General features: G+C 51.8%; 1 protein-coding gene across 2 annotated transcripts in view; it reads left to right on the top strand.

Moving 5' to 3' along the window:
- The window catches only part of MFHAS1 (multifunctional ROCO family signaling regulator 1), a 59,521-nt gene that overhangs the window by 7,400 nt on the left and 24,632 nt on the right, over positions 1–27,489 (top strand). The window lies entirely within an intron of this gene.

Here is a 27,489-nt window from a genome sequence, read left to right as displayed (position 1 = left end):
CAGCGTCGTCTCCACGGTTCGAGACTTGGTAACCGCTGTGCCACCCGGATGGCTGTTCCTGATTTTCCGCAGGTGCAGGAGATGGGTACAAAAAGAAAGTGAATAAGAATAATTCGTGGAAGGAATATTGTATTCTGTGGACATGTAACGAGAAAACAAGAGACTGATAATTTTGAATGTTTTCGGCTGGGAAAATTGGAGGTACAGGAAGCTGAGGAAGACAGCGAATTAAGTACAAAAGATAATTGAACAATTGGATGCAACAGGGAGCAGTGCCTGATGCAAAGTTGTTGAGTAAACATCACGGGCAGAGTTGAACGGAAGGAAGGCCACGATCGCTGACGTCTTTGAAAAAGGACACGGCGCAGAGAGGGAGAGTGGGGAATAGCCACAACTGCTGTGTGGCCATCAGTGACTGTGGCCATCAGGAGCTGTGACCGTTGTTCCAATTCGTCAAACGCCTCATTGAGCAGACTCAACAACGGAGATTCTCGTAAATTCTGGTCCACAAAAATCGGTTGAGTGAGACAGCTCTGAACGCCTCATTAACCGATTGATGTTGCATATTAAAAGTGGGCAAGAGTCCGTTCAGCGCACGGACGTCTCGGGAAAGCCACGAGGACTCCAGGACACAATGGCATGGTTATTGGATGCAGGAAGAATCTATCACGGGGGAACAGCTTTATGCAAAATCAATATGAAACCAAAACTTTATTCGTTGCTGCAAAATAACCAAAAAAAACTATTCCAAATTATTCAAGTAAAATCATTTAACAGTTTATTCAATATGGTAAGTCAATGTTGAAGTAATTATTTTTGCAGAGTAGTAAAAGTAAGTGTGCAATCAGTGAATAATAGACAAACCACTTTAATTCATACGGGGGATGTAAGCAGATCTACAAAGCACGGATCGTGGAATGGACTGGCATTTGAGAACCAGTGATGTGAAGAGTTAAGGCGTCACCACGAGTGCCGATGCGCTGCAGCGTTGGAGCAGTGCTCTTGCAGTCACGTGCAGCCCCATCCATAAACGTCTTATTGGCATGCGAGTGCAGAACACGGGCGGTAGAACTGGTCATCAGAGAGGTTGTTGGTCGCTGACTAAGCATTCTCCTGTGCTCCTCGCTCGAACTAGCACCTCGGTAAAGGACTCTCCGACTGTTTTAGTAAATGTTTTAGTAAATGTTGCATTTGGTTTGAATGTAATGTCGGCCACTGCTGAGAGTGAGACGTTGCATAGTGTGCCCAGCGCTTAAATCGGCTGTGTCATGGAGTCTTCCCGCTACCCCTCTTGCCGTGTGTTGGAGCTGGAGCTCGGCCGATGATAAATGCGATTTCTGTTTGGATTGGGAAGCCATCGTTTTGTACGGTCGGCGGAAAAACATCCGGTCAGTCGAGGGACTCTCTTCATAGCTGTGACTTCTTGTGTAAATATAAACGTAATAGTTTTTACACGTTGGAATTTAGTCGCCTAAAGTGACCCCCTGGGTGCTGCATTGGGCGTTTCTTTTCACCACAATTTGCTGCACCCAAGAGGATTGTGTCAATCAAAGACTACTTGAAAAGTAAACCCCTAGCCCTCGGTCCGTGTTGGGCCAGGTGGCTCTACGGCAGGGCCAGCGGCTCACAGTCTGAAGGTTGCGCGGAGTTAAAGTCCTCGTTTGAAGGGTGGCTTAAGTCCATCACCCTTCCGGGATGGACACCAGTGCCGATTGGCTTGAGCTGCCCCAACGCAGTACAATCATCGCTGCCCCAACGCAGTACAATCATCGCTGCCCCAACGCAGTACAATCATCGCTGCCCCAACGCAGTACAATCATCGCTGCCCCAACGCAGTACAATCATCGCTGCCACGCTATCACACCCTCATTGTGCCCAATCTCATCACATCTCTGAAGCTAAGCAGAGTTGAGTCCGGTTATTAGCTTGATGGAAGACTGCCTGCGAATGGATGCGAGGTATTGATAGGTTTGGGTTGCGAGGTGGTCGGTACCCGGCGGGAGAGCTATAGATTCTTCAGTCTGTCTGTGCAGAGCTTGATGTGTACGGGGTTTCTCGGGCCACTTTGAGTTTTCTCCCCCATGCCACACATTCAATAATGCAATTGGTCAAACATCAAAATCCATGTCCTTCCTGAGCAAGTTTTGAGACCCAGCGGAGCCTTCATAGATACATGAGGGATGTTATTGTTGTTGTAGTTACTGTTGGGTAGGGGCTCGGGGGCCGCCGTGAAAACGATCCGTGACATTGCAGATGCCTATCTTTGGTAAATGTGTTTTTGTTGTTGTTGCATGTACACGAGATTATTTATATCAGATGAAAGTGCTCCTTGCAGATTGTTTACACCATTGGGTCCAGATCTGTCGAGAAGCACTAATTTACCACTGCATAGAAGCAGCGCAGATGTGAAAAGCAAGAGCCGAATCGTAGATTCCGCGGCCGAACCGATGAGTACGAGGCACTCGGCGTTGCAGCCGTGCAGGCAAACATCGCGCAACGGAACGCTTTGCCAACCGTCGCCCCTTAGACTCGCTTACCGGTAGCGTGACAAACGTTAACTCCGCATCCCACGATGTTCTTGACTGGAAATCTCAACTCGATATCTCTACCCTTGTGACGTTTCGCTCTTTCCATGCGTCGGAAGGAGACTTTGGTGGCACTCGAGGCTGCGGCGCTCCCGTCTCAAACACCCGGGCACGGCTGACTTGTCGTCGGGCAGTTGCCATCCTCAGGCTCACGCCGCCGACTTCATCGCTGGCGCGACGCGGTGTATCCCCAGTGGCCAGCGCTGTGCCCCGTGTGGCGTCTGGATCAGACTCTGCACGGGTGAGCAGGGGGGGTTGCAGAAGAGCGTTGCACTTAGACGCGCTCCTCACTCTCCAGAAGCACGCTTTATTGATCGGGGTGGGGGAGGGTACCAGTGGGCAAAGCCGAGATGATCTCGCCGATTCTGATACCTCGCCGAACAGTAGCGGCGAATGTGGAGTGGGGGAGGTGGAGTGGGGAGTTGAGGGTGGAGCGGTGAGGGAGTTGGGTGGGGGCCGCTGGAATGGGGTGAAGGGAGGAAGTAGGGGGAGGGGGCACGAGGGTGGTGGCGTGGGGGGTGAGCATGGGGGGTGAGTGGGGGGTGGTGGCTGAAAAGAGAGAGGGAAGGAGCGGCCGCTCCTGCTGTACCTGGCCAGGTTGAGGCCGAGCGCAGCGTGCGTGCCCGCGTGTCGCCCCGTTGGCGCCCGTGAGCGGGTGTGGAGGGGAGGTTCGGCCGATTTGTTGACGCGGCCGAGGTTTGGTCGCCAGCGTGCCCTGGCACGGCGGACGTGTTGAGGCACCTCGCCAGCACATTGGCATCAAATTGCGTTGGCTCCCTCGGAAGCTGGGGAACATTTTGCTACCTCCGGGTGTCCAAAGTGTTTCCTCTACAGCCTGATCCTTGATCCGCGATGTGCAGGATTTCATGGAATTACTGTTTGTGAATACTAAAAAAGAAGCGCTCAGTCACTTCACCTGGATGATTCTAACTCCATTCGTTGGGTCGGTTGTGGGAGAAATAGTTTTACTGCCATCGATTAGTTACCAATACTAAGTCCTTCATGTACACTCGCACGCTTCATACGCATGCCGATTAGCACGGTTGGCTACGTACGTTGTGATATAAATTGAGCATACTTACGTATGGCTAGTGTATGAAGCAATGTAAATGCTGTCTGACTTGTGACATTTTTTCAGACTACTTGTGAATGGGCGTGCTCTCTGACGGCCTGTGGTCATGACAGATTTGCATGCTGTGGTTGTTTTAGAATAATACTGCCCTTGTTCCTCCGGGCGGGCTGGTGTTTGTGGCGTATCTGTTAATAGTTTTGGGGTTATCACCTTGATCACAGCCGACGTCAGCAACACCAATACGCCGCACTTAACAAATTATATGGCAACCTCGTCTGGACATTAGCGAATGGCACGATGCAGGTAGGAAGACTTGGCGTGTAATTCTCAGCATGCCTCAGTAATAGTGGCATGGGATTGTATACAGAATCAGAATCTTTATATATTCTGAAGACATCCGATGAGCTATGAAGCTCCATGTCACAGCAGGGGCATCTGCAAGGGGCAGACATTATTGCTACCAAACTAGTTTACCCAGGAAAGCCTCACCAAATCTCAAGACTCAGGAAGATCCTGCCAAGTTTCCAGAGGAGAGAGGTTCGTGTTGCTACGTGTAGTAGGACCAATTGTGTAATTTGCAGGTATATATTTTTTCAGTAAATTGCTTTGGAGCTCAGGGAGGAATCCGGAGAACCTGGAGGAAACCCGTGTGGAGAGGGGGGCGGGGGCACATACAAGCTCCACACAGAGAGATGCCCGAGGCAGGGGCGTTGCCTCCCTGCCACCCATCATTATCCAGTTACATTGAACCCCTTATCTGTGAAATCCGTCATCCTCAGAACTTCGTTTCGACCCACGGACTCCCGTGACTTGAGATAACGCGAGCGACCGAAAGGCACGAACACAACCGCTGCACTCGAGTCGCGTACGACGCGGCGCAGCAGCAGCAGCAGCAAGCGGCAACTTCCTCTGGTGGGCGATTTTGTGGATTTTGTGGGGCAGTGGTGCTAACCTCGGGGATATACGGAAAGATGTAAAGCAAACAAAACCCGGTTAGCAGACCACAGCGCCCAAATTTGGGAGATACTGTAAGTCCAATGTTTACGTTTTATTTTGCTAAACACCGCAATGCCCCGCACTGTGTCACTGGCACGCGCGCGGCACTGTGCGGACGTCGCCGATGAGAAGCGACGCGGGGTCACGGCGCGGAAGGTGACCGCGGCGACTTGCACGATCCACGGGAACCGCGTGTTCCCCGTGCAGCTGATCAGCTGGAGCACTGTCCTCCACTGCCGGCACAGGAGGGGAGAGTTCATCAACGTGGCGTGAACACACGCAGCGCTCGTTAGGTTGCATATTGAGAGTCGCGGAGGATTTCTCTCGCGAGGGACGCACCTCGCACCGCTGTGAAACGTCCCGCACTTGATTACACTTGAAGAGGGGGGTGACCTCGCTTGTTGGCACTCGTGTGCATGATGACCTCGCTTGTTGACACCCGGTGAGCGATGGCGCCGCTTGCTTGCACTCGGCGTAGTCGCGGCGAACTCGCACCAGCCCTATAGACACACATTGCCCAGACACCGCGTGCACTCCTTACAGTATTTACAGATGGTGGGGCGGAGTGGTGGCGCACGCGTTAGCGCCCTGCACCATGAAACCATCAATGGCGGATTATATCCGTACTCGTACCGTGCATGCACCCCGCCACGCCTTTCTCAATCTGAACCAACGGAGTGTGGTGAAGTATGGTCGAACAATTCCAGTGACGAGAGAGGTGTGGGCGAGGGCCTTCTCACAGCATGGTGGAGATGACAATGGATCATGGTGATATGATGATGATACATTGGCCAACTCGTGTATGGGGCCCACGATGTTGAACAAAGTTGACGACGATCCATAGCGCTGGATGTCACGTTGCGACAACGTCGATCCCGTATCGCCCGCAGTGGCGGTTGCACGTCTTCTTCGTGCATCTCCTAATGCATCGAAAGCGTTATACAGGAGTCTTAAATTAGCGGAATCTGGAGAGGATTAGCAGGTCGAAAGGTCGGCGTCATGCAGACCACGACCGACCGCCCCCGGATTCCCGCAAGGAAATTGGTGCACGACCGCCTCCATTAACGTCCAGCCAACGTCGTGCGCAACATCTGCCGGACGATCGATGGTGCTGCAACTTGAGCCGAGAGCGATGTCTTAGGAGACGTTTCTGGCTGAACAACATACTGTACTTGACACGAGTGGCTTCTTCAAACGAGATCCCTGACGCTTGCGTTCACAAGTGCTGTGTTTGCACCTTTGTGTGTTCGGGCAGCTGCTTCCAAAGGGTTTTTTTCAGGACCAGTTTTTTGGTCTGATGGCAACTTGTTGTCCCTGCTGAGAATTTATTTTAAGGTGGCATGAACGGTGAATAAAATTGTGATTCTCCAAAGGCTGTTAGCCTGCAAAGTTGGGCTTTAACGGCTTTACATTTTAAACGGTGAGCAACCAATGCAATCTGCCTGCATACTGGGAAGCCTTGGTGGTGTTTAAACACCAAAACACAGAGTTCTGTTAGCGAGCGCCTATGAAGGCCGGCACGGCACACGAGGGGGTGGTGTGGCCAGAACCACGCCCGGCCGCCTTAGTCTCCCCCAATGGCGATGTTTACACACCGCACCAGGTACTCATTTGAGGCTGAGTCGACCTAGGCGAGGCCCCCAGGACCAGTTCACATAATTGTCACCGGTGCTGATTGTGAGCGGGAATCGAACTCGGGTGACCGGGTTCGTAGCGCAGCGCGCTAACCACTCCACCTCCGCTCCCCACTGCACCAGCACGCACACACACACACTCACACCCACACACACTCCCACACACACTCCCACTCACACACCCACACACACTCCCACACACACACCCACACACACCCACACACACTCCCACCCACCCACACACTCCCACCCACACTCCCACACTCCCACACTGTGCACTTAAACACTCATTTGCCGTCAACGTGGCACAATCCGGAACGGTTAAGAACTCTCTTTGGCTAAAAATCAGCCAACACCTGTATTGCATGTGTTCATTGCATGTGTTCATTGTATGTGTTCTAATCGATGCTCTCAGACATCCCTAGAGAGAAGAGCGTTGTGTCAATCAAGTGACTTGTAATGGGTTTGCATTGGGTGGTATGGAGGAAAATAATGTATTTGACAAAACTTGTTTCACATTGGCCGATGCGTAATAAGCAAGGTTAAATCATGGATGTATTCATTCTCTCGGTGTCTACGCCAGGTGCTCTTGCGAGTTTTTTCTGAAGTGCCGGGGGGTGAGAGTTGTATGGTCCGGGTTCGTGTGACGGATCGGTGTTTTGACGCTGAACTGAATTGAACCCGTTTTAATTTGACTGCTTGGCAGCATTGCAACGAAAAGTCTTCTTAACCACCGCAAAACACTTGGGCGCGTCAAAAGCTGCGTAACTTTACAGGATCGGGACGCATTGGCACAGTGCCATTGTGAACGACGAACAGAGCAAAGAAAACCCCAGAATTATCTTGACTTTGAATAAAGTTAGATTTTTATTGAGGGCTCTAATGGCGAAAATTACGCAACAATTTGGGAAAACGAGTCCAGCAATGGAGTAGAGTGTCCACGCTTGTGTGGATGGAGGGTTCCCGGCACAACTGTCGCCCTTCACCGATACAAATGTAACCAGGTGAATGGCCCACTGGTATTGCCTATGTTTGGGAGATGCCTAGGGAATTTTGTTCCATGTCGAAATGTGTTATTTTGTATTTAGTTGTGAGGTTTAAGTAGCTGAATAGCTCATGGGATTAAAACCATATCAAAGCACTGAGCCAGCACCACGTGGAGATATCCTGGGTTTAAAATTCTGACAGCCACCCAAGGCTAAAACCGCATTGCCATTGTAGCGAGTTTATTATCTCATCCTGGTCACCACTGACTGTACAAACACACAATCACTTTAAAACGTCTATTTTTTTTTACCGATTTTATGCTTATTCCACCTGTGAGTGTTAAACATTTCCACTAGAGTTACGTGATGGAGAGGCCTAATTCAGGGGCTTCAAAAGCAGTTCTGTGACATCAACTTCTCAGGCTGTTCAATGACGCCAACGGGTACCGACACAAAGATCCCCCTATCGTCCTAACAGACTGTTGGGGCAAGTGCTGCTAGTGAGCACCTATTAAGACCGGCACGGCACGCGACAGGACTACGGGCAGCACCACGCCCGGCCGCCTTGGTCTCCCTAATGCTGATGATATGAGCGAGCCTCACCAGGTATTCATTAAGGTTGAGTCAACTTGGGCCTCCCTCGGTCAACTAAGCCTTCATTAAGGCTGAGTCAACCGGTTCAAATATTTGTCACCGATGCTGGCTGTCAACGGGATTCTAACTCGGGTGACTGAGTTTATGGCGCAGTATGCCAAATGCCACCCTCCTGCTCCTGCACCCATGCACTGCCACTCACACGCAGCCAGGGTGTCGGGTTTACCATCGCTACGAGCTTCCTGGCTGACCTCGCCTAGATTCCTGCTCGGGAGAAGGAACGGTTCGTGCCAGGTATTGAGCCTCGGGGTGTCGGCAAAGGAACGGGCGGGTCAGCAAGGTTCTGCGCATGCGGTGGCAACGAGGCGCACAGTTACCTGTGGTGGTCTGGCACAAGGGGACAAACGGACGCACGCGTAATTGATGAGTGCCAGGCGTGGTGCGTGGTGGCTGTGCGAGGGGTATACCGGGGACCTGTCCATGTAGGGGGCCCGTTGTCGCCTCTCAAGCTCGCCGCCCCGCTATTTCAGGCTGCCCGGGTAAAGTGTTGCCATCCTGGCGCGAATATCCCCAGGCGCAGCGTTTCCATTGGACAGTGGCCGTGTCGTGCCGAGTTTCAGCAAGCGCCACTTGTCGGCCACACACAGCGATGTCTTCCAGGAGAACGTACGTTGTACATATGTACGTATGTTGAACTTCTTCCGCACCGTACGTAGCCAACCGTGCTAATCGGCAGTGCTTGCATGACCAGCGTTCTCCTGGCCCCCGTGACTGTTCGGCACATCCTCAGAGGTGGAGTACACAAAACTTAGTTTGGTTTAGCCATAAATCATCAAGGTGGTAGACATGAGAAGCTAGTGTGAACACGAGTAGTCGTGTGTGCTGTATTTAAATCCGGTATCTTCCCATGCCGACTCAGTGACCGGACCTGCCATTAGTCCACAGTGATACATACGGATCACCGGCATCTGTTTTGACACCTCGTAACCAACAAGCGAGCTTTTGTGCTGCTCCAGATACCCACGCTGCTGGAGCGGCGTGGATCCCCGTCACAGTGGCTGGGCGGACAAACTTGGAACAAAACTCTTCGGCGGCCGGGAAACGCGCGGAATTGTTTTCTTTAGCGTCTCGCGTTGAGGCCAGACGGAGGGAAGGAGCCGCGAGGCGCCGCGTCCTCGCCGCCCGGGGCTGTGCGTGCCCAGAGCCCGGCGTCACTCGGCCCTCCGTCGCTTTCGCGCTTGCGAGCGTGCGCACCTCTGCGTTTGAGCCGAGGCGCAATCGTTTGCAGTTGTCGGCCCGCGTGTGCTCGTGTTTACGCGGCAGTGTTTCGGGGTAACCAAGCTGAGGGGGGGGGGGGCTATTTAGGTCTGCCGCGTGCTGCCGACCCGCTCCAACGTGAGCTCGCCGTGCACATGCCGCGAAGGTGACTCACTGCGGGGTGCACAGACTCGCCAGCGCTGGTCGAGCCGAGACACACGCACGCAAACGCGCGCGCACGCATTTTAACAAGCAGACACTGGCTTTATTAGGCAAGCAATAGTGCTTGCAGAATTTGGATTTTCAGTCCAGCTTTCCTAGTTTGGTGTGTCTGCCTGCCAGCTCTTACTTTTGTTTTTGAAACCAGAGAGAGGGCAAGCCAAAGATTGTCCTTATTAAGGTGAAACACAACGCGCTGAAGAGAATCCCTTCGATGGTTCAGCAATTTTCACTGTTGTTGTGGGTCGCGTGTGTGCACATGTGTGTGCGTGTGTGGGGAGTGGTAGTGTAGTGGTCAGCGCGACGCTGCGCGACGAACCCGGCGACCCGAGTTCGATTCCCCCTCACAGCCAACACCAGTGACGAGTATCAGAACCGGTCCTGGGCCTCCTCCCCTAGTTTGACTCAGCCTCAATTGAGTACCTGGTGCGGTGTGTAAACATCGCCTGGGGGAGACAAAGGCGGCCGGGCGTGGTGCTAGCTACCCCACCCGCCTCGTGTGCCGTGCCGGCCTTCATAGGTGCTCGCTCACAGCACTTGCCCCAATACTTTGTTAGGCTGTCTGGGGGTCTTTGTGTTTGTCGAAGCTTCAGCAACCAAACTCCTAAGTAATGAACATCATGGACGTCTCGCACACACAGACACACACACACACACACAGACAGACACACACACAGACACACACACAGATACACACACACAGACACACACACAGACACACACACAGATACACACACACAGACACACACACAGACACACACACAGACACACACACACAGACAGACACACACAGACAGACACACACACAGATACACACACACAGACACACACACAGACACACACACACAGACACACACACAGACACACACACAGACACAGACACAGACACAGACACACACACACAGACACACACACAGACACACACACAGATATACAACAACAACAACCGCCATTCGCCACTAAGTGGCGGTGACGTCACCACGACGCTTGTGCCAGGCCATGTGCACCCTGAGGCCACGTGAAGTGTCGAACGCCCGCTGGCAGGAGGTCACGGGGCAGACCCAGGTGCCACGGGTCGACTGACCGAGATGACCGAGATGACTGGCTGATGCACCACCTGTGCCCCCTACTGTGCCAACTTGCTGTGCTTTAGCCACCCGGCGCTCCGCTCGTTGTTGTGAGCGTCGCTCCTCCGCCCTCCGTTGTTGTTGGAGGGCGACTGCCTCCAACTGCCCAGTAGCGTCCTTCACGAGCCTCCTCCACTGAGGCCGATCTTGACACCGCTGGTACCAGTCATCGGCAAGTCCACTCAGCTCCACGTCCTCCTGTACCACATCACTCCATCTCTTCTCTAGCCCGTGCTGCGCCCATTTAGCCCCCTCGATCCGGCCGAACAAAAGCTGTTTAGGCATGCGGTGGCTGGGCATGCGGGCTACATGACCCAGCCAACGCAGCCTTGCCTGCCGGAGGAGCTCACTGATGGGACTTTGCCCAGATCTTTCAAGGACTTGTGAGCTCCTCACACAATCCAGCCTGGTTAAACCCAGGATGGATCGTAGGCAGGCCAGCCTAAATACACACACAGACACACACACAGACACACAGACACACACACAGACACACACACAGACACACACACAGACACACACACACAGACACACAGACACACACACACACAGACACACAGACACACACACACACAGACACACACACACAGACTTACAGACATACACAGACACACACACACACAGACACACACACACAGACACACAGACACACACACACAGACACACACACAGACACACACACAGACACACAGACACCCACACAGACACACAGACACACACACAGACACCCACACAGACACACAGACACACACACAGACACACACAGACACACACACACAGACACACAGACACACACAGACACACACACAGACACACACAGACACAACAACAACAACAACCGCCATTCGCCACTAAGTGGCGGTGACGTCACCACGACGCTTGTGCCAGGCCATGTGCACCTTGAGGCCACGTGAAGTGTCGAACGCCCGCTGGCAGGAGGTCACGGGGCAGACCCAGGTGCCACGGGTCGACTGACCGAGATGACCGAGATGACTGGCTGATGCACCACCTGTGCCCCCTACTGTGCCAACTTGCTGTGCTTTAGCCACCCGGCGCTCCGCTCGTTGTTGTGAGCGTCGCTCCTCCGCCCTCCGTTGTTGTTGGAGGGCGACTGCCTCCAACTGCCCAGTAGCGTCCTTCACGAGCCTCCTCCACTGAGGCCGATCTTGACACCGCTGGTACCAGTCATCGGCAAGTCCACTCAGCTCCACGTCCTCCTGTACCACATCACTCCATCTCTTCTCTAGCCCGTGCCGCGCCCGTTTAGCCCCCTCGATCCGGCCGAACAAAAGCTGTTTAGGCATGCGGTGGCTGGGCATGCGGGCTACATGACCCAGCCAACGCAGCCTTGCCTGCCGGAGGAGCTCACTGATGGGACTTTGCCCAGATCTTTCAAGGACTTGTGAGCTCCTCACACAATCCAGCCTGGTCAAACCCAGGATGGATCGTAGGCAGGCCAGCCTAAATGTTTCCAACCGGCGAAGATGCTCCACTAGGGGGGTCCACGTTTCGCAAGCGTAGAGAAGGGAGGGAATGACCGTGGCCGAGAAGACCTGAAGCTTCGTGCGGAGCGACAGACCAGGTAGCTTCCACACAGCGTTACGCAACCGATGAAAAGATATTGCCGCTCGACTGATTCGGAGTGAGACCTCTGCTGATAAACTGGAGCTGGTCATGAGCACACTGCCCAGGTATGGGAAACTCTCTACTCTCTCCACAACTGCCCCATCACCGATTGGGAGTTGTGGGGGCGGAGTGCCCGATGGTACAAAATACCCAGGCAGGTGCTTAGTTTTGGTGGGGCTGATGGTAAGGCCCCACCTCTTAGTGGCACACTCCAGCCTCAGCAGCAGCGTCTCCAACTCCTCTTCTGAATGAGCAGCTATTACCAAATCATCGGCATACATAACGTGGTTGACCAATAGGGAGCCATCGTTATGTATGCCGATGATTTGGTAATAGCTGCTGCTACACAGACACACACACACAGACACACACACACAGACACACACACAGACACACACACACAGACCCCTCCGGTGCTCCTTGCTGCCCGTAATCTGCGGGAGAAAGCCACCCAAGGTGTCGCTCTTGGAGATGGAATTCTTGATTGAGGCTTGCAAAACCAGACGAGTGTGTGCCTGCGTGTGATCTTGGGGGTCATTTACACACACAGCTTTGGTGGTTACGTCAAATCTGATGAATGCTGAACTTTTAAGGGGACAAGACAATTACAGTGACATTTTAAAATAATGGCCATTGTGTTTTGTACAGCTCAGTACAGTATATATGGGGCAATGCGTGAACATGGAAATACAAACCAGTACATGCCTAGTAGTGCAGTGTCTTATTCTGTAACCGTATTAGGGCAGCGTTGACGAGTTCTTGAGTGTCTCACGAATATGCTGGTTGCAAGGGATGATGGTTCTCAAATTTTGGAGGTCGACTGATTTGTGTTGTGAAAAAGTATCAGGATCTGTGGCATTCTGCGAAATGGATGTTGATAACACCGACGGAAACAGGGCAGGTACGTGCACAGGCGTGATTGCTGTCCTGAAAAGTCATACTTCCCCCTTATTTTGTCCGTTTCCTCTAAAATCATGAACATGTTATAGTTTAGCTTTGGCAACTCGTGTTGACCCATGGCTCTTATTCAACACGTCGATCAAGAAAAACACATTTGGTGAACTACTGACTCCTCGAGGCTCGCGTTGCGGTGCGTGCAGGGCGCAGCGAGCGCGGCCACGGGCTCGACGCGCCGTCGTGCGTCGGCGCCGTCGTGCGTCGCTGCCCCTCGTCTTTGTTCAAGCCCCTTTCTGGGGACAATTTTAGTACGGTCGTACGTACGTTGAACTTCTTTCGCACCGTACCTGGCCGGCCGTGCCGATCGGAGGTGCGGGGGGAAGGACAACAAACTAAAATCGCCGTTCCTCAAGTACGGCTGCTCAAGATCACCGTACCTTGAGTACGGTTGCTTAAAGTACGGTGATCACGAACAATGAAGTTTAAAAAAAATTCTGCATAATATCCAGATGCACGTCAGTCACCACGTGAATATCAATAGAGTTTGCAGCGTGCGGGCACCCCGCGGAGTGAGAGTTGAAGCGTAGCTGCTCCACCGACGCTGGAGATCTCGTGGCGTCGGCACAGGGGAATGTTCCATTCAGCAGTGGAGTAGAGAAAGGCTATTCACCTAAGCCCTGTCCTCCCCCTCCCCCCCTTGCCCTGTGCGCGAACGCACGAAGCCACCTGGAGACGTTTGTTTTCACTCTGCCATCACAGCGCTTCTCCCCTGCATAACGTGCTTGTTGAACGGCCCCATGGCATCTGAAAACAATCCCTAATCAGCCACAAGTGGCTACGGCCAGAAAGCCTTGCCGTTCCGTGTCAGCGATATGGAATAGATCTGAACGCAAAGATATATTTATTCAGAAAATTGCAAACAGATGCTCACGATTTGATCTTATGGGGTGGGTGGGGGTGCCTGGTCCCCAATTACAGGGGAAAGGCTTTTTTGGAGGATCAGTTGGAAGCAGGTGATGTCAGTTTTTGACTGTGGACTTCACCGAGCCACACTCAGAATGTGTCCAGAATGCCGAGTTTGAAGGTTACCACTGACTACCTCCGAGTGCTGCTGGGATTGTAATGTAATCCTTGAATAAATCAGGTGGAAATGAATGACGCGTTTATTTAAGTGAAATTGCACAGAGGGGAATGTTCTCCCAGAGGTGGTGGGATGCTCTTGACAGAGTGCTGTCCTAGCACTGCTGATGCCCACAGTTAAATCCAGATCACTGTCCTCGAATAAACCTTGTTTCTAAATTGTACACAGTTTATCGTCGCAGCTCCATCACTTAGGACTAGACCAACATTTTATTTTTTTACTGAATTCACTTTTGCTTAACATTCAGGGCCACAGTTTATGAAAAACATAGCAGATAATGTGCATGCACCGAACCAGTATTTACAGAATCAGAATATGTATTCATACTGGAAGAAGCCAAGTAGTGTGCGGTAAGAGAACATGTCCAAGTGAAAGATTTAGCATCGATTGCTCAGAAGAGTAAAGAGGGCTTGTGGTGAGCACATCGTTGCCAGACGGGATGATGCCTGGTGGTTGAGACGAATGGAGTGGCGTTCCAAGCAGGCAACGCGCCCGACAGGATGCCGACCGCACAGCGGGAGCGATGAAGTCGGCCCCTTTGCAGGTGCCCCGATGGTCTGTTGCCATCGCAAGCCCGGGAGAGACGGCGATGGGAGGGAATGGCTTTCAAAAAACCTGGCGTCACATTCCTTCGTGTATATATCGCGATTGCCAAACGTTCGCGAAAGGCAAACACTTTACATAAGGAGAGGGCCTGCAAATTGCCTCCAAGCCTCGTTGTTTACACGAGAGGCGTTTTCATTTGCCTGCACACGAACTGTAAACTCTTAGCCCTGGGTGGTGGAGTCAACGCGACTCTGGGTGACTTGGGTGTTCGTGTGCACCGATCATGGGTGCGGGGAGCGTCGGTGTCGTCGGTGGTGTCAAGCAGACGGACACGTTGGTGCCGTGTGGACTCGGCCGTCTCCTTCCGCTGTGCCCGGTGCTGGGGCACCGCACGGCCGATTGCGATGGAATCCATCAGGCTGTCGCACCGGTTGTCAGTACCGCGTGAGAAGCCGGGTGAGCTTCGGTGTGCATTCTGGCTGTCAGAATGTGTGTGGATAAAACTACTGGGAGTGGCTGGGTTAGCTTGGAATGCCGATGCCCCGTGTCAATCCACGGAGATCTTGGGTCACCATTCGGGCGGCCACCTGAGGCGAAGGTGACGCGTCAGCGCGGTTGTGCACCACTGCTGACGCAGCGTCACCAAATAATGAGATTACACCGGATCATCGAGGGCAGTGAGTTGGTGGCTTTGGCTCTGTTATCACACTGTTCCAAAACAGCATTGTGCGGCACATACACACATAAATAGCGCAATTACTTTAGCATTTACCAGTTTAATGGCTTACTTGGCATTTAAGAAACTGGTGAAATGATCCATTCTTTATGACCTAAAAAGTATAGTTAGGATGTTGGGTTAATGTACATCCTTTAAAAATGTATTGAAAGGGACTTTGGCATCCGTTTGGAGTGAGTCCCCATTGTGTTGTATAGGTCACCAGTTCACAGGGGCCTCCAGGAATAAGAATGCATCTCTAGGAGTAAGTAAGTACTTTTATAAACGTGCAACTCTCTTTACGTAGGTTGCCACTCGTGCGCAATGGCACAAATGGAATATTATAGCTGAAACACTGAATAATTTTCGAGTACAGTATTAAATCTCAGAATTTTACAAAACTGAGATACTTTTCTTTCGCACGTGATGTGTAACGTAAATGACGTTGATAATCAGGAGTTGTCAAATGAATCGATTCTCACAGCATTTGAATACTAACGAGGCAACATTCAAATACCATGATACTTTTATACGTGAGTTGAAAAATGCATGGTTTGCCTTTTCTAACGTTTGATCTAAAATGCATTCATCCGCAGCAGAGAGAAACATCTGTGGAAAAAGAAGCTGAATGAAACTGTAATGGATTCATTGAGATGTTGGGAATAGGTGCCTGGGTGGCTCATGGGGCAAAGCCCCTGTGAGGAAGGTGTTTGAGGCCAGCACTGCTGGGGCCTCGTGCTGCCCACCAGGTCCTTGACTGTCGCAAGATGATGGCTTCAGTCCACTGACCTGGGGAAGCAACACTCATGAATGTTGTTTTTCACGTCTTGTTGTAGGCCTATTTCCACTTCTGAAGGATGTATGTATGGTGAATCACTTTCCACGCAGCATTATGGATTGCTTTCTAGTAATTTATAGTTAAAATAGACATTGATGAAAACGTGAACGTTATGAATTGCGCATTGTGGCAAAGTGATGCCATCTGCGGCTCCTGGATTTGGCACCTCCTAGGCCCTTTGGTCGTCACCGATAGCGCAGTTGCGCCGTTATTGGCGGTACAAATTTGAAAATGTATTACGCTAAAGATACACACACTGAGAGGATTTTGTGAATGTTGGACATGCCGAGAGAGCCAGGGCAGGAATGCGTGAGGGAGAAGAACATTCCGCCAGCGAAACTTAAACAAGCATTGGTGGACACTGATGCATGGGTTGCGTGTGACTTGAAGCATTCTGTGACGTCGAAAGCGGATAGCCCCAGTGTCTGTGGTTAATTTACACGCCGTGGCCCTGAGGCTATTTGGGGTGATAAGGGGAGTTTGTGTGTGCAGCTGCATTCCTCCGTGTGATAAGAGTTTAGGGCCATTGTCGGTACCAAATGTCAGCCCTCTCCACAGGCCCCAAGGCTTCACGTTCAAGGCCTCGTGCTCCTTCCCAGTGCCTCCTGCGTGGGCACGCACCCCCACGTACCCCCCTTCCCCCAGTCAACTGTACCAGTTGCAACTCATCAGTCGGTCGATTGCATTGATTTTTTTCGCTCGCAATGCACGAATGGAATTGCTCGTCCGTCTGTCAGTTATTTATGATTCGTGCAAAGCGGATCCTGATTTTCCCTTGAGGCTCATGGCACGAACGAGACTGAGAGAATAAGACGGACTGTAGATGCAAGACGGTACAGACGAGACAAAATAGAGACGGTTCATTCGATGAATTGCGGCCCTGAATTGTACGTTCATCAAAGCGCAAGGTGCTCTGTGAGTGTATTTGCGCCAGGTACTTATTTCAGACGCTGCGATACTGCAAATATGCGGAACTCTGCCCCTATCTCAGTCGAAATGCCGACCACTGCCTGGTTGTCTTGAGCAGATTCAAAGAGCGAGTGCTTACTTCTATTTAGTTGTTTTAACAATAAATTATTATTATTATAGTCAGATTATCAAATAGCATCTAGTTTGACCATACTTCACCAAGCTACGTGAGCCGTGGCTGGGAATATGGAGCTCAAGTCGCCATGCTCCTAGCTTTGTGCACTGACCACTGTGCCACCACTCCACCCCCAAGCCAGATGAGCCATGCGAACATGTCATTTCATTCAACATGTAATTTCATTTAACATGTCATTTCAGCCCTGGAACGAGACAGTAGTGTAGGCTTGCGGTGTTGGGCGTGATGTGAATGTGAAGTTAGATTAGCACTCGACTTGTGTTCCACAAGCCGTGCTGAAAAAAATAGCGTGGGGCCCTTATCATCATCATCAGCAGCAGCTCATCATCATCATCAGCTCAGGGTTCGATGCTAAGGACCATGGGAGATAGCTGTGGGCCAACAGCGACGTTCTGAACCAAAGCCCAATATCGGATCCCACCACCGAACCCCCGTGGTGTCAGCCCCTTCCCCAAAGACAACGGAGCCCGGCACTCAATGGGATCCGCACGGCAAACTCCGTTGTCCGGCCACCACCTCCGTGAAGTGGAAACGTCAAAGGAAGCTCCCTCGTCGCGACTGTGGAAACCCTCGTCAGGCCATCGGGCGCATTCTCAACTTGGGAGCGCCTTGCGAACTGTGGAGCAAGCTGTTAATCACTGCTGTTAATCACTGCTGCTAATCACTGCCACCTTCACAAATTCAACGGAGGCAGCAGCAGCAGCGATGTATTCAGCCTCACCTGAAGCTGCCGCCTTGCTGTCAAGCTTGCCCCTACATCCTTCCCTTGCCGTTCAACAAAGCCGCCGCACGTCATGAGAAGTGGGCTCCGATCCCGTAATTCGCTCGCCATGCCTGGGCACGCCACTGTGATCACGGTGCTTTTCGCAGGGACGCGGAGCTCCAATTCCCACGCGCCCGCTCGAGTGTGGACGCCACCACGCTGCGTCCTGTACGCACTCGCCTGCCGTGGGATGTACACGCGTCGTGTCCGCGGTGCTTTTGTGAACGGCGAGCAAGCAAATGTGCCCCCCGTCATTGATGGGGATGCCCGCGACTTGGCAGCGGTTGTGTGACCGAGCGCAAATTAGCACGGCCGATCGCTCGTGTGTCTCTTTAATAGCTCCGGCGCGGAAAATAGTGGAACCGGAGCAATAGAAGTGAAACATGAACAGGCGTTATCATGTCGATGGACACTCGGGCGTTGTGTCTCAAGTTGTCTCCAGCGACCGCTCTAGAGACTGCTGCGATCTGGATGCAGCCTTCTGATCGCTGTCTGCATCGCCTGTGTCTCCGTCTCCTCCGGCGCAATCTCCACTAAGGCCCTGTCTGTTCATGACCCCTGTAGATGGATTTCTTTACTAAACCTTCCCATTACCGTTCTGTATGTTTACCTCAATTATCCACTTGTGACGTATACATGCCACACGATTGTGATGTTTGCTCTTGTTACATCTGTACATCTAAGGTACCTTCGTTTCTTAAGACGAGACAGTAAAAGACAAATTGAGTAGTAGTAGTATTAATAATGCTAAGTTTGTTTTTGATGGAGCGCCCTTGAGGCCGAGGGGAGGTCTCTCAGCGCGGTGCATCACCACTCGCTGGTGCCGGGGGGCCCCGCTGGTGCCGTGCGCCATGGGGGGGGGGGGGGAGGCAAATCGCGAGCCGATCTCCCCCCTCAAGGTGCTGGGAGCCACTACAGCGGCCAAAGGGGGCTCTGGAGGAAGGGTGCGAGGGGCTGGTAACCCCTCCACCTTCAATTGACTTATCACTGAACCACGTGTGTGTGTATATATAAAACATCTAAATATCAAACTAAGCTTGTGGCCAGCACCAAAGGGCGCTCTCGTGAGAACGCCGTCTCACAAATTATAATCCAACATCCACGCCGCAGCCTTCCGGCCATTGTGGGCGTTGAGTGGTGGTGGTGCTGCTGCCTCTGTCTCGCGGGATGACCGCCCTCCTTCCTGCCATCAACATGCGGGGAGGTGCTCAACGGTCCGTTCACGGAACGCGCTCTGAGCACTCAGCCCGGCGCGCACGCACGCGGCGGTGCGCACGGGCGAGCCGCTCCGCGCAGCGGGCAAAGTGCCCGGCACACGTCCCGGGCGGTCTCGAGATGCCGATCCGTGCCGCTTCGTGTGTGTGTGTCGTCCCAGCGCGTGTGTGTGTCGTTCCAGCGTGTGTGCCTGTCGTGTCAGCGTGTGTGTGTGTCGTGTCAGCGTGTGTGTGTGTCGTGCCAGCGTGTGTGTGTGTGTCGTGCCAGCGCGTGTGTGTGTGTCGTGCCAGCGTGTGTGTGTCGTGCCAGCGCGTGTGTGTGTGTCGTGCCAGCGTGTGTGTGGGTCGTGTCGTGCCAGCGTGTGTGTAGGTCGTGTCGTGCCAGCATGTGTGTGTGTCATGCCAGCGCGTGTGTGTGTCGTGCCAGCGCGTGTGTGTGTCGTGCCAGCGCGTGTGTGTGTCGTGCCAGCGCATGTGTGTGTCGTGCCAGTGTGTGTGTGTGTGTCGCTGTAGCGTGCGGCACGTCTCTTCACGTGTTCGTTGACACGGATGAGTTGGTGTGTGCATGTGCGTGTGTGCCTGCTGCGTGTTGCAAGCACGTGTGTTTGTACTTGATCGTCTTGGCTTGCGCTCGCCAGCGTTGGCGTTCCTGAATTCACGTTGTTGGACTAGGTATCTTGGCCTGTGCTGGGCGCATTGATGAGCATGTACGTGAATTGTGTTTGTTTTAATTGATATGTTGGCTGGCGTGTCTTTGGCACTGTGTTTGGTTAGCAGTGAGTAGTGTCGGGGTGACTGCTGCTTGTATGTGTGTGCTGCTGTGTGGGTGTGCCATCGGTGTGTGTTTGCTGGATTATGTGATACATGTTGTGTGTGGTAAAGTTATGCAAAATTTCACTCGCTCAACGATGAAATCAATAGTATGTATGTCCAAATTCTTTCGCACCGTACGTAGCCAACCGTGCTTATCGGAGGTGCATGCATCAATCCAATCAATGAACGTTTATTGAGAATTTCCTGTCTCATTTTTATTGTTTCTAATTTTTTCTGTCTCGTTTGTACAGATTTAGTTGCTCCACGATCCGAAATGCAACATTGGCATATAATTAGCGTAGAGTCGTAAAAAACTTTGTGACACGCATTCACTTGTGCCAAGTGTTGTGAGCATCTGATTTTAATCGGTGAATCGATTCACCCTTACAAGTGTCGCGGAAAATATGATTTTGTGTTGGTGCGGGGTTATCTTGACCAGCGTGCATTTGTTTTGTTGGTGTTGTGTTCGAGTGTGTTTGTGTTCATGTGTGTGTTTGGCCCTGGCACAAGCGTCGTGGTGACGTCCCCGCCACTTAGTGGCGAATGGCGGTTGTTGTTGTTTGGCCTTCATAGGTGCTCGCTAACAGCACTTGCCCCAACAGTCTGTTAAGGCTACACAGGGGATATTTGTCTTTGTTGGCGAGTGTGCATACTATGTCTGTGTGTGTGTAATCATGGGTGTCGATGTGTGCATGTGCGTGCACGCTTGGCTGGTCCTGTCTGCTGAAGCTTGTTCACCATTGTGCTGCGTTGGGTTATGAAACGCGCAGCGAAATGTCACTGTAGCTTGTTGTGGTCTGTCACCGTTTTTAGTCAAGACCGCGTCGTAACGTGAAAACATTTGAAGAGAATTGTGCCATTGACTTTATCCCGTGTTCAGATCCGAAGTGAAAACGCGAGAAAATCGTGGGCAGGCCATGGTGAAAGGTGGGAAGATCTTGTGAGGGATTTATTTTGCTCGCTTTGTCTCGGAGCGACTTTGAGATGGAAATATTTCTCCTTAGCGAACCTGCCTCACGTTATTTTCCATCTCGGGTTGTCTCGCGAAGCACAATGACGATGCCACAGGGCCGTGAAAAGTGTGGCTGCAGAATTGGAACTGCTGCTGGCTTGCTGCAGATTGGCCCAGTGGCAAACATTTTCACCTCTCGGCCATCCATCTGGGACGCTCCACCACAGAGTGGCCGTCGCTTGCCAACAGCATGCCCCGGACATCGTTTGCATGAACATAAAGTAGCAGACAGAATTCGTGTCTATTAAGAGCATTCTCCGCAGTCCCTTTATCAAGGAACTTTGAATAGATTTGAATGGACATGACGTAGTCCCGGAAGCAAACACAATGACCATTGCGTTCCGCCCATCGCAGTCAAGTCGAAATCTCAAACTTGTTGAAGGCAGCAGTGCCCAGGAGCACCCAGAGGGCCACCCTGAGTGATGCTCCTCCCTCTCACCCCGTTGGGAACTTTCCGCACTTAATTTAATCTCTTAAATGACGTTCATTTTATTTCAGCAGGTTGGAGCCCATTGCGGGTAATTATCTTATTTTGTAATGGTACTTGCGTAACTTTAATCACATACAGACCTCTTCTATTTTCCCCCACATCTAAAGTTTTGCAACATGTGAACTTTTAGTCATTTGGGCTTTATCACTAATCATCCGATTAGGGCCTGCTCCTATCAATGGGATCGCAAATCTTAAGGGTTTCTCAATTCCCCTTCACAGCACACGCCACACTCCTGCGGAAACGGAAGAGACGGCAACCAGACCTGAACTACACTGGATACGGGCATCGTAGGATTAGTGGGGCTACGTGGTGGGCAGCAGCAAAGAGCTGTGCAGCAAAACCCATGGTTGTACCGCACTTCTGTGCTTCCCTTCAACCGACCCGCACTGACCGGCGTGGCGAATTGTGGTAAAATAACCCCCGTGACCCGCACGGCACGGGGAGGCCGTCATCCAGCGGTGGATTTGTCAAAACGACACCGCGCATTTCCTCACTTTGTTCGTACGGCGTGGCCGCGCCGATCCCTGCCGTGCCACGCGACGCTCCGCCGTGCCTCGGCCGTGAGCCTCGCTGCGCCGCCGCGTTGCACCGCACACCCTCTCGACAGAATCCAGGCCCCCTGTGGCGGGGGGGAGGGGGGGGCCATGGGAAGGAAGTGGGGGCACCGGGTGAGCTGGGGTCAGAGCCAAGTCTACCTCCCAGGGAAGTCCCGTCAGGCTGCGTAAACATTCGCACCTCCTCTGTACGGACAGCTGAAACGGCAGCACGGTCGTCGTGGTGACCACAGTGGCGTGTGTTCGTGTGCGCACGGTGCCTGTCGTCCTTGAACGGGACGTCGCATTCTTGTTGCATCTCAAGTGGTCGTATTTCGGCTGCTGATTAAATAAATGTTGGCAAATATGATGATGAATGTGTTTGTGCACGTCCATGAGCTGCCAGCCAAATCCATTGTGTCATTCACATTTGAAGTTTATGTTTTATTTTCACTCGGAATGTTTTTATTTTCTAATGTGTGAGTGTAAGCTTAGATGTAACAACTTGGCATGGGCTGTATACATCTTACCCTTTTGTCTAGGTGCAATGCATTTTGGGTTGGCTTTTTTTAAATTTACCTCCATGACCAAAAAAGTCAAAGTCGCAGCCCTGCAATTGCTTGCTCGCACCACTGCTGAAGGGCCTTCAGGAGAGCGAACCCCAGAGGGTATTTGGCCTACTCTTCCACGTTGACGAGATATGTTGGAAGAGGTGGGCGTACCCACACTTTACCCCACCACACGCGATGTGCTGATCGACTGACTGCAGTCTACCCGTTCATCATGTCGGCTGAACAGAGGTTAGCTCTCGATTGCAAAATAGAGAGGGTTCGAGCATCATTCCCAAATGGTTAGTTGAACCTTATGGTGGTACCCCGGGGTACCATAGTACCCCGGCTCTCGCATAATGTCCGTGATGCAGTCATTTTTAGTCTGTTGATGGTCGGCGATGCGGCAATCGACTCGAGCTGTACACGATGCACCACTACGGTGCGTACGGCGAGCGTTTAGGGTTTCGGCGCAATTGTCCTCGCTGCGTTTCGACAACGCGGTATAGCACTGATTTCGGATTGATTGGTACCCCAGTCGTGGAGTGAAGTACACCCCTGGACAAAAATAGTGTCCCAGAATTACAATATTTTATTGCCTCAGCCAGTTTTTTTATTTGTTACCCCGGGGTACCGCCATAAGGATCAGTTGGTTGTGCACAAACGGTTTGGTTGATTGAGCGACTAAGCCGCTTGAGCGTCAGGAAAGCGAGTTCTGGCTGCACGGGAGGGTTCCTGGGGACCACGGTGGCACGCAACCCCCTCGCGCATCATTGCCCACGACATGCCCGCCCTCCCAGTCGCTCTCCAGCTCAATCCTCGGTGTGCTGCCTGCACAGCCGTTTCAGCTCCCTTGGTTAAAGCTGCTGCTGTTGGCAACAGCAGGCCACTGCGGTTAGCTGTCGAGCGATGACGCTGTGCGATGCGATCTAGGGTTGTACCTGGTGCTGTTCGGCACGAATGTCTGACGTTTCCTTCCACCTGCCGGGAGCTTAGTTGGAAGCTGTGGGTTGGCTCCCAGCCCACGGAGCTCAATTCGGTTGCTGGAGAAGCTCCCCAGCACGTAGCGTGTGGTGATACACACGGTGTGTGGTGATACACGGGGTGTGTGGCGATACACGGTGTGTGGTGATACACGTGGTGTGGCTCGTGACTCCACTTCCACAGACCCCCCAAGTAAGGGCTGAGCGAGCACGGCTGGAAGCAAACCCTCTGTTGTAGTTGGACTGTTTGGGCCGGATTGGCTCGCACGTCGTCGCACAATAGCTCCACACCGCATGCATCGGTCTCTCTCTCTTGTGCTGCGTTTGTGCAGAAATTACGATCGATTGTTTTAAACCTTCAGGAGCAAAGTGCACGTCCTTTCAACGTAACCCCCCCCACGTCAGCCAGCCAGAATTTTTTTTTTAAAATATACAGTCGTACGATTTGAATCACTCGTTTTTATTCCAGCTGCACTTCCCGAGTCGAGGGGTAATGCAGAGAAAGTGCCCCGTCAAGGCGCAATGCCACAAGACGTTCCCTGTCGTCAGCAGCAGTGACGTCACGCTGGTGGTGAGTCACCCCAGGCGAGGCATCATGGGACAATGTACTCGTAAAGTCTTTTCCGTAGACTTCTTTTCATCCTACAACCACAAGATAGTGATTGGTCATGCTGTGTTGAGAGAGCAGGTCACTCTGTGTCGATCATCTGGAAAACTCTATATTTACAAACATTTTCTTGCAATGCTGCGGTCAGATAGTGAGTAAAACGTCATATAAATAAAATGTACGGTGGTGGGTTGCATTTGTTGGTTCACCGGTGAGTGACCGGAGACTCTGGGCTTGGCTGTCTCGCCAGGACGAGAGCCCAGGAGCTCGGCAGTGGTGCCAGCTCGATGCGCTGGCACCAGCGTTAGTGATGACCCACCCCTTCACCTGTAAGTCTAGAATACTGTCTCTGTTTATCATGATCCGTGAAAAAGAATTATCACTCTTAAGAATTTATAGGCCCCGGCTTTCTTGGCGCTTCTCAGGGTTACAAAATTCCACTTGCCATCCATCCAGACTGTAAAATACAAGCGTACAAATGATTTGCTTGTTCTTACTCTTCTACAATTTAGCGATTTTGTAAATAGTAAACAAACCCCCTCCCTGTGACGACAAAAAATCCAATTCAATTTTCATAAATGCAGTGTGGGCTGAGTGCTTTGAGTGCTTGTGTGGCGGTGTATCATGGCGTACTTAACCAGCTGAGCTGACTTGGGCCTTGGGCTGATATTAGCGTGACGCAGCAGTTGCAGCAGCAGCATCGCTTTGTCGAGTGGAGTGTGGGCCATGGTCCCAGTTCAATCCCCCTGATGTGTTTATGCACAGTAGACTTGTGCGGCGTATGATTAGATAGCTTCCTGGAATCCTTCTGCACGTATACGCATTTATTATGCTACAGGGAAGCAGTGACGCAGTTTTTAACGCAATGCGCTAAAATCCTGGCAACGTTGGTTTGAGTCCTGGCTGTGAACAGTTCCAGGAGCTGTCGGTGTCTGGACCTGGCTTGAAGTCACCGCTCCTCGAATGAAGCGAGTTCCCAACACAGTGTTGGTGGCACACAGCGGCAACATTGGGAAGGAGCGAGCAGCTCCTGGCCTGAATAGATGCTCGCTATCAGTACCTTTTCCAGCAAAGCTCCAGTGTGGTGTCTTTCGCATTGAAATGTGTGTAAAACTAAAATGTAATGTGTTTTATATCAGCAGTATAGACATGTAGACTTTATAATCTTTATAGTACCATGTGAGAACCGGCTGAGATGTATCGTCTTTCGACAGGAAATCTAGGTAACCATAAATAGGCAGCAGGTTTTTGTACATTTGTATCACCTCCCATGAGAAACCAAAATCACACCTCTGTTAATCTTTATCATCATCATGATCTTTCCCTTACATCAGCTCATGAGTGATGGTGGAGCCAGATTACCGTCTGACAATGGTGCTCGTTCTTTAGCCAGCATCACCGCTTCGTTCGCTCTCTATCCATTTCCTTCGAGATGTTTTCACCGCTGCATCCACCCTCCCCCCGTCTCCTCTTGCTCCCGTTTCCTTTCGCGATTGTGTCACATTGCGAAGTACACGATCGTGTACGGGCTGCTTGTCGCGACGTGTGCGAACCATCGCAGTCTCCTCTCTCTCCTTAGTTTCATCTCGTACGGTAGTGTTGACTCCACACCGTGTCCTTATACTGGTGATGTTTCAGCCTCTGCAGTCATGATACTCCTAGAAATCCTACTCAACCGGCCCGTTTCCGTCACACGTCTGTTCATTTTTGTCTACTCTCTTGCAGTTGGCAATTTTACACTTTCATTGCTATTTTAATCTTCACCTTTCACCTCGCAAAGTGCTGGTAAGTGACGGGCGTGCCGCCACGGAGAAGCAGTATTTTTAGGCACTGCAGCTCTTTAGCCCAGCAACGCGAGCGTGTGCGGTACACGGCATTGCAACAGGGGCCACCTGCTGCATGTACGGTACATGGAGTTGTACGAGGGACCACCTGCTGCATGTACGGTACACGGCATTGCAAGAGGGACCACCTGCTGCATGTACGGTACACGGCATTGTACGAGGGACGACCTGCTGCGTGTGCGGTACACGGCATTGCAAGAGGGGCCACCTGCTGCATGTACGGTTTCACGCGGCCCCTGTGCCTCCAAGTGAATGGTCGCGCGTGCGAGAGAGCGATGGTGCCCCAGGGGTTAAGGGTCTGTGCTGCCGCTCGCCTCTTGGTCGACTCGGCGCCACGTTGAAGCCAAAGTGCACAGAGTCGGCACGGGTATCTCTGCGACAATCAGCGGTGCTGCCGCTACTGCCACCGAAGGCTGTGAGATGTGCGCGCAAAAAGCGGGTAAAGATTAAAAAAAACATTTTGTGTGAGCGAATATTATGATCGACTGGATAAAAGTATAGGTGATTTATTTTTGGCTGCTTTTATCACCTTAATGTTAATATTTGTCACAGCACAGGACTAGGCCGATGCCAGCTTCACATACTGAATCTCTACCAGTGTGGGCCAAAGGACACTGTACCGACATCGGACGGCAATCAAGAGTCTGCACGATGAATGGCACATACACTGAATACGTTTTGTAGGAATAGACTATTATTTTAATATGTAAAGGGCTTTGAGGCCTTGTGTGAATTGCACTATAGGAAACCTAGTTTTTAAAATAATATTTTCATATATTGTATGGAATAGATTCACGTATAAAATTTGTGGATCTATCCTACTCTACGGATCATATTCTTTGGTTATTTCGGGAAAGTCACGTAGATATAAAACATGAAAAAAACAAAACAAAAAACACATCTATGGATCATATTCCAGGAAAAAAACAGATAAATGTTTTAAAAAGTTTCCAATGCAGGTGTCTTCAAAAACATTTTAAGGTGAAGCGTTCAGAAGTCTGTAATGAAGAACATCTCGATTGGTCTCGGCTCCCAGCAGCCGCACAAGTGGTTCAGGCGAGGAGACGGACGTACCTTGGACAGCTCCAGTGAATGTCTGAACCTCCTGAACAGACATTTCAGTGGAAGAGAACAGAAGGCTGAGGACGTGAGAGAGCACGAAGGTCCTTGGTGACGGAGGCAGCCCCACGACAGAGAGATGTCAGCCAGTCAGAGGGACGGGCGGTGTTGTGGTGCTGCCCTGCTGGTGGAGATGGCTAATGTGACCACGTGACTACCCCCACCCTCAGGAGAATCGAACTCGCGAGTCTGACTCACAGCGATCAATTGCATTTCGAGGGA

This window comes from Lampetra fluviatilis, chromosome 12, assembly GCF_964198595.1.
Source record: "Lampetra fluviatilis chromosome 12, kcLamFluv1.1, whole genome shotgun sequence".
Taxonomy (NCBI): Eukaryota; Metazoa; Chordata; class Hyperoartia; order Petromyzontiformes; family Petromyzontidae; genus Lampetra; species Lampetra fluviatilis.
This window is presented reverse-complemented; position numbering and strand designations above follow the sequence as displayed.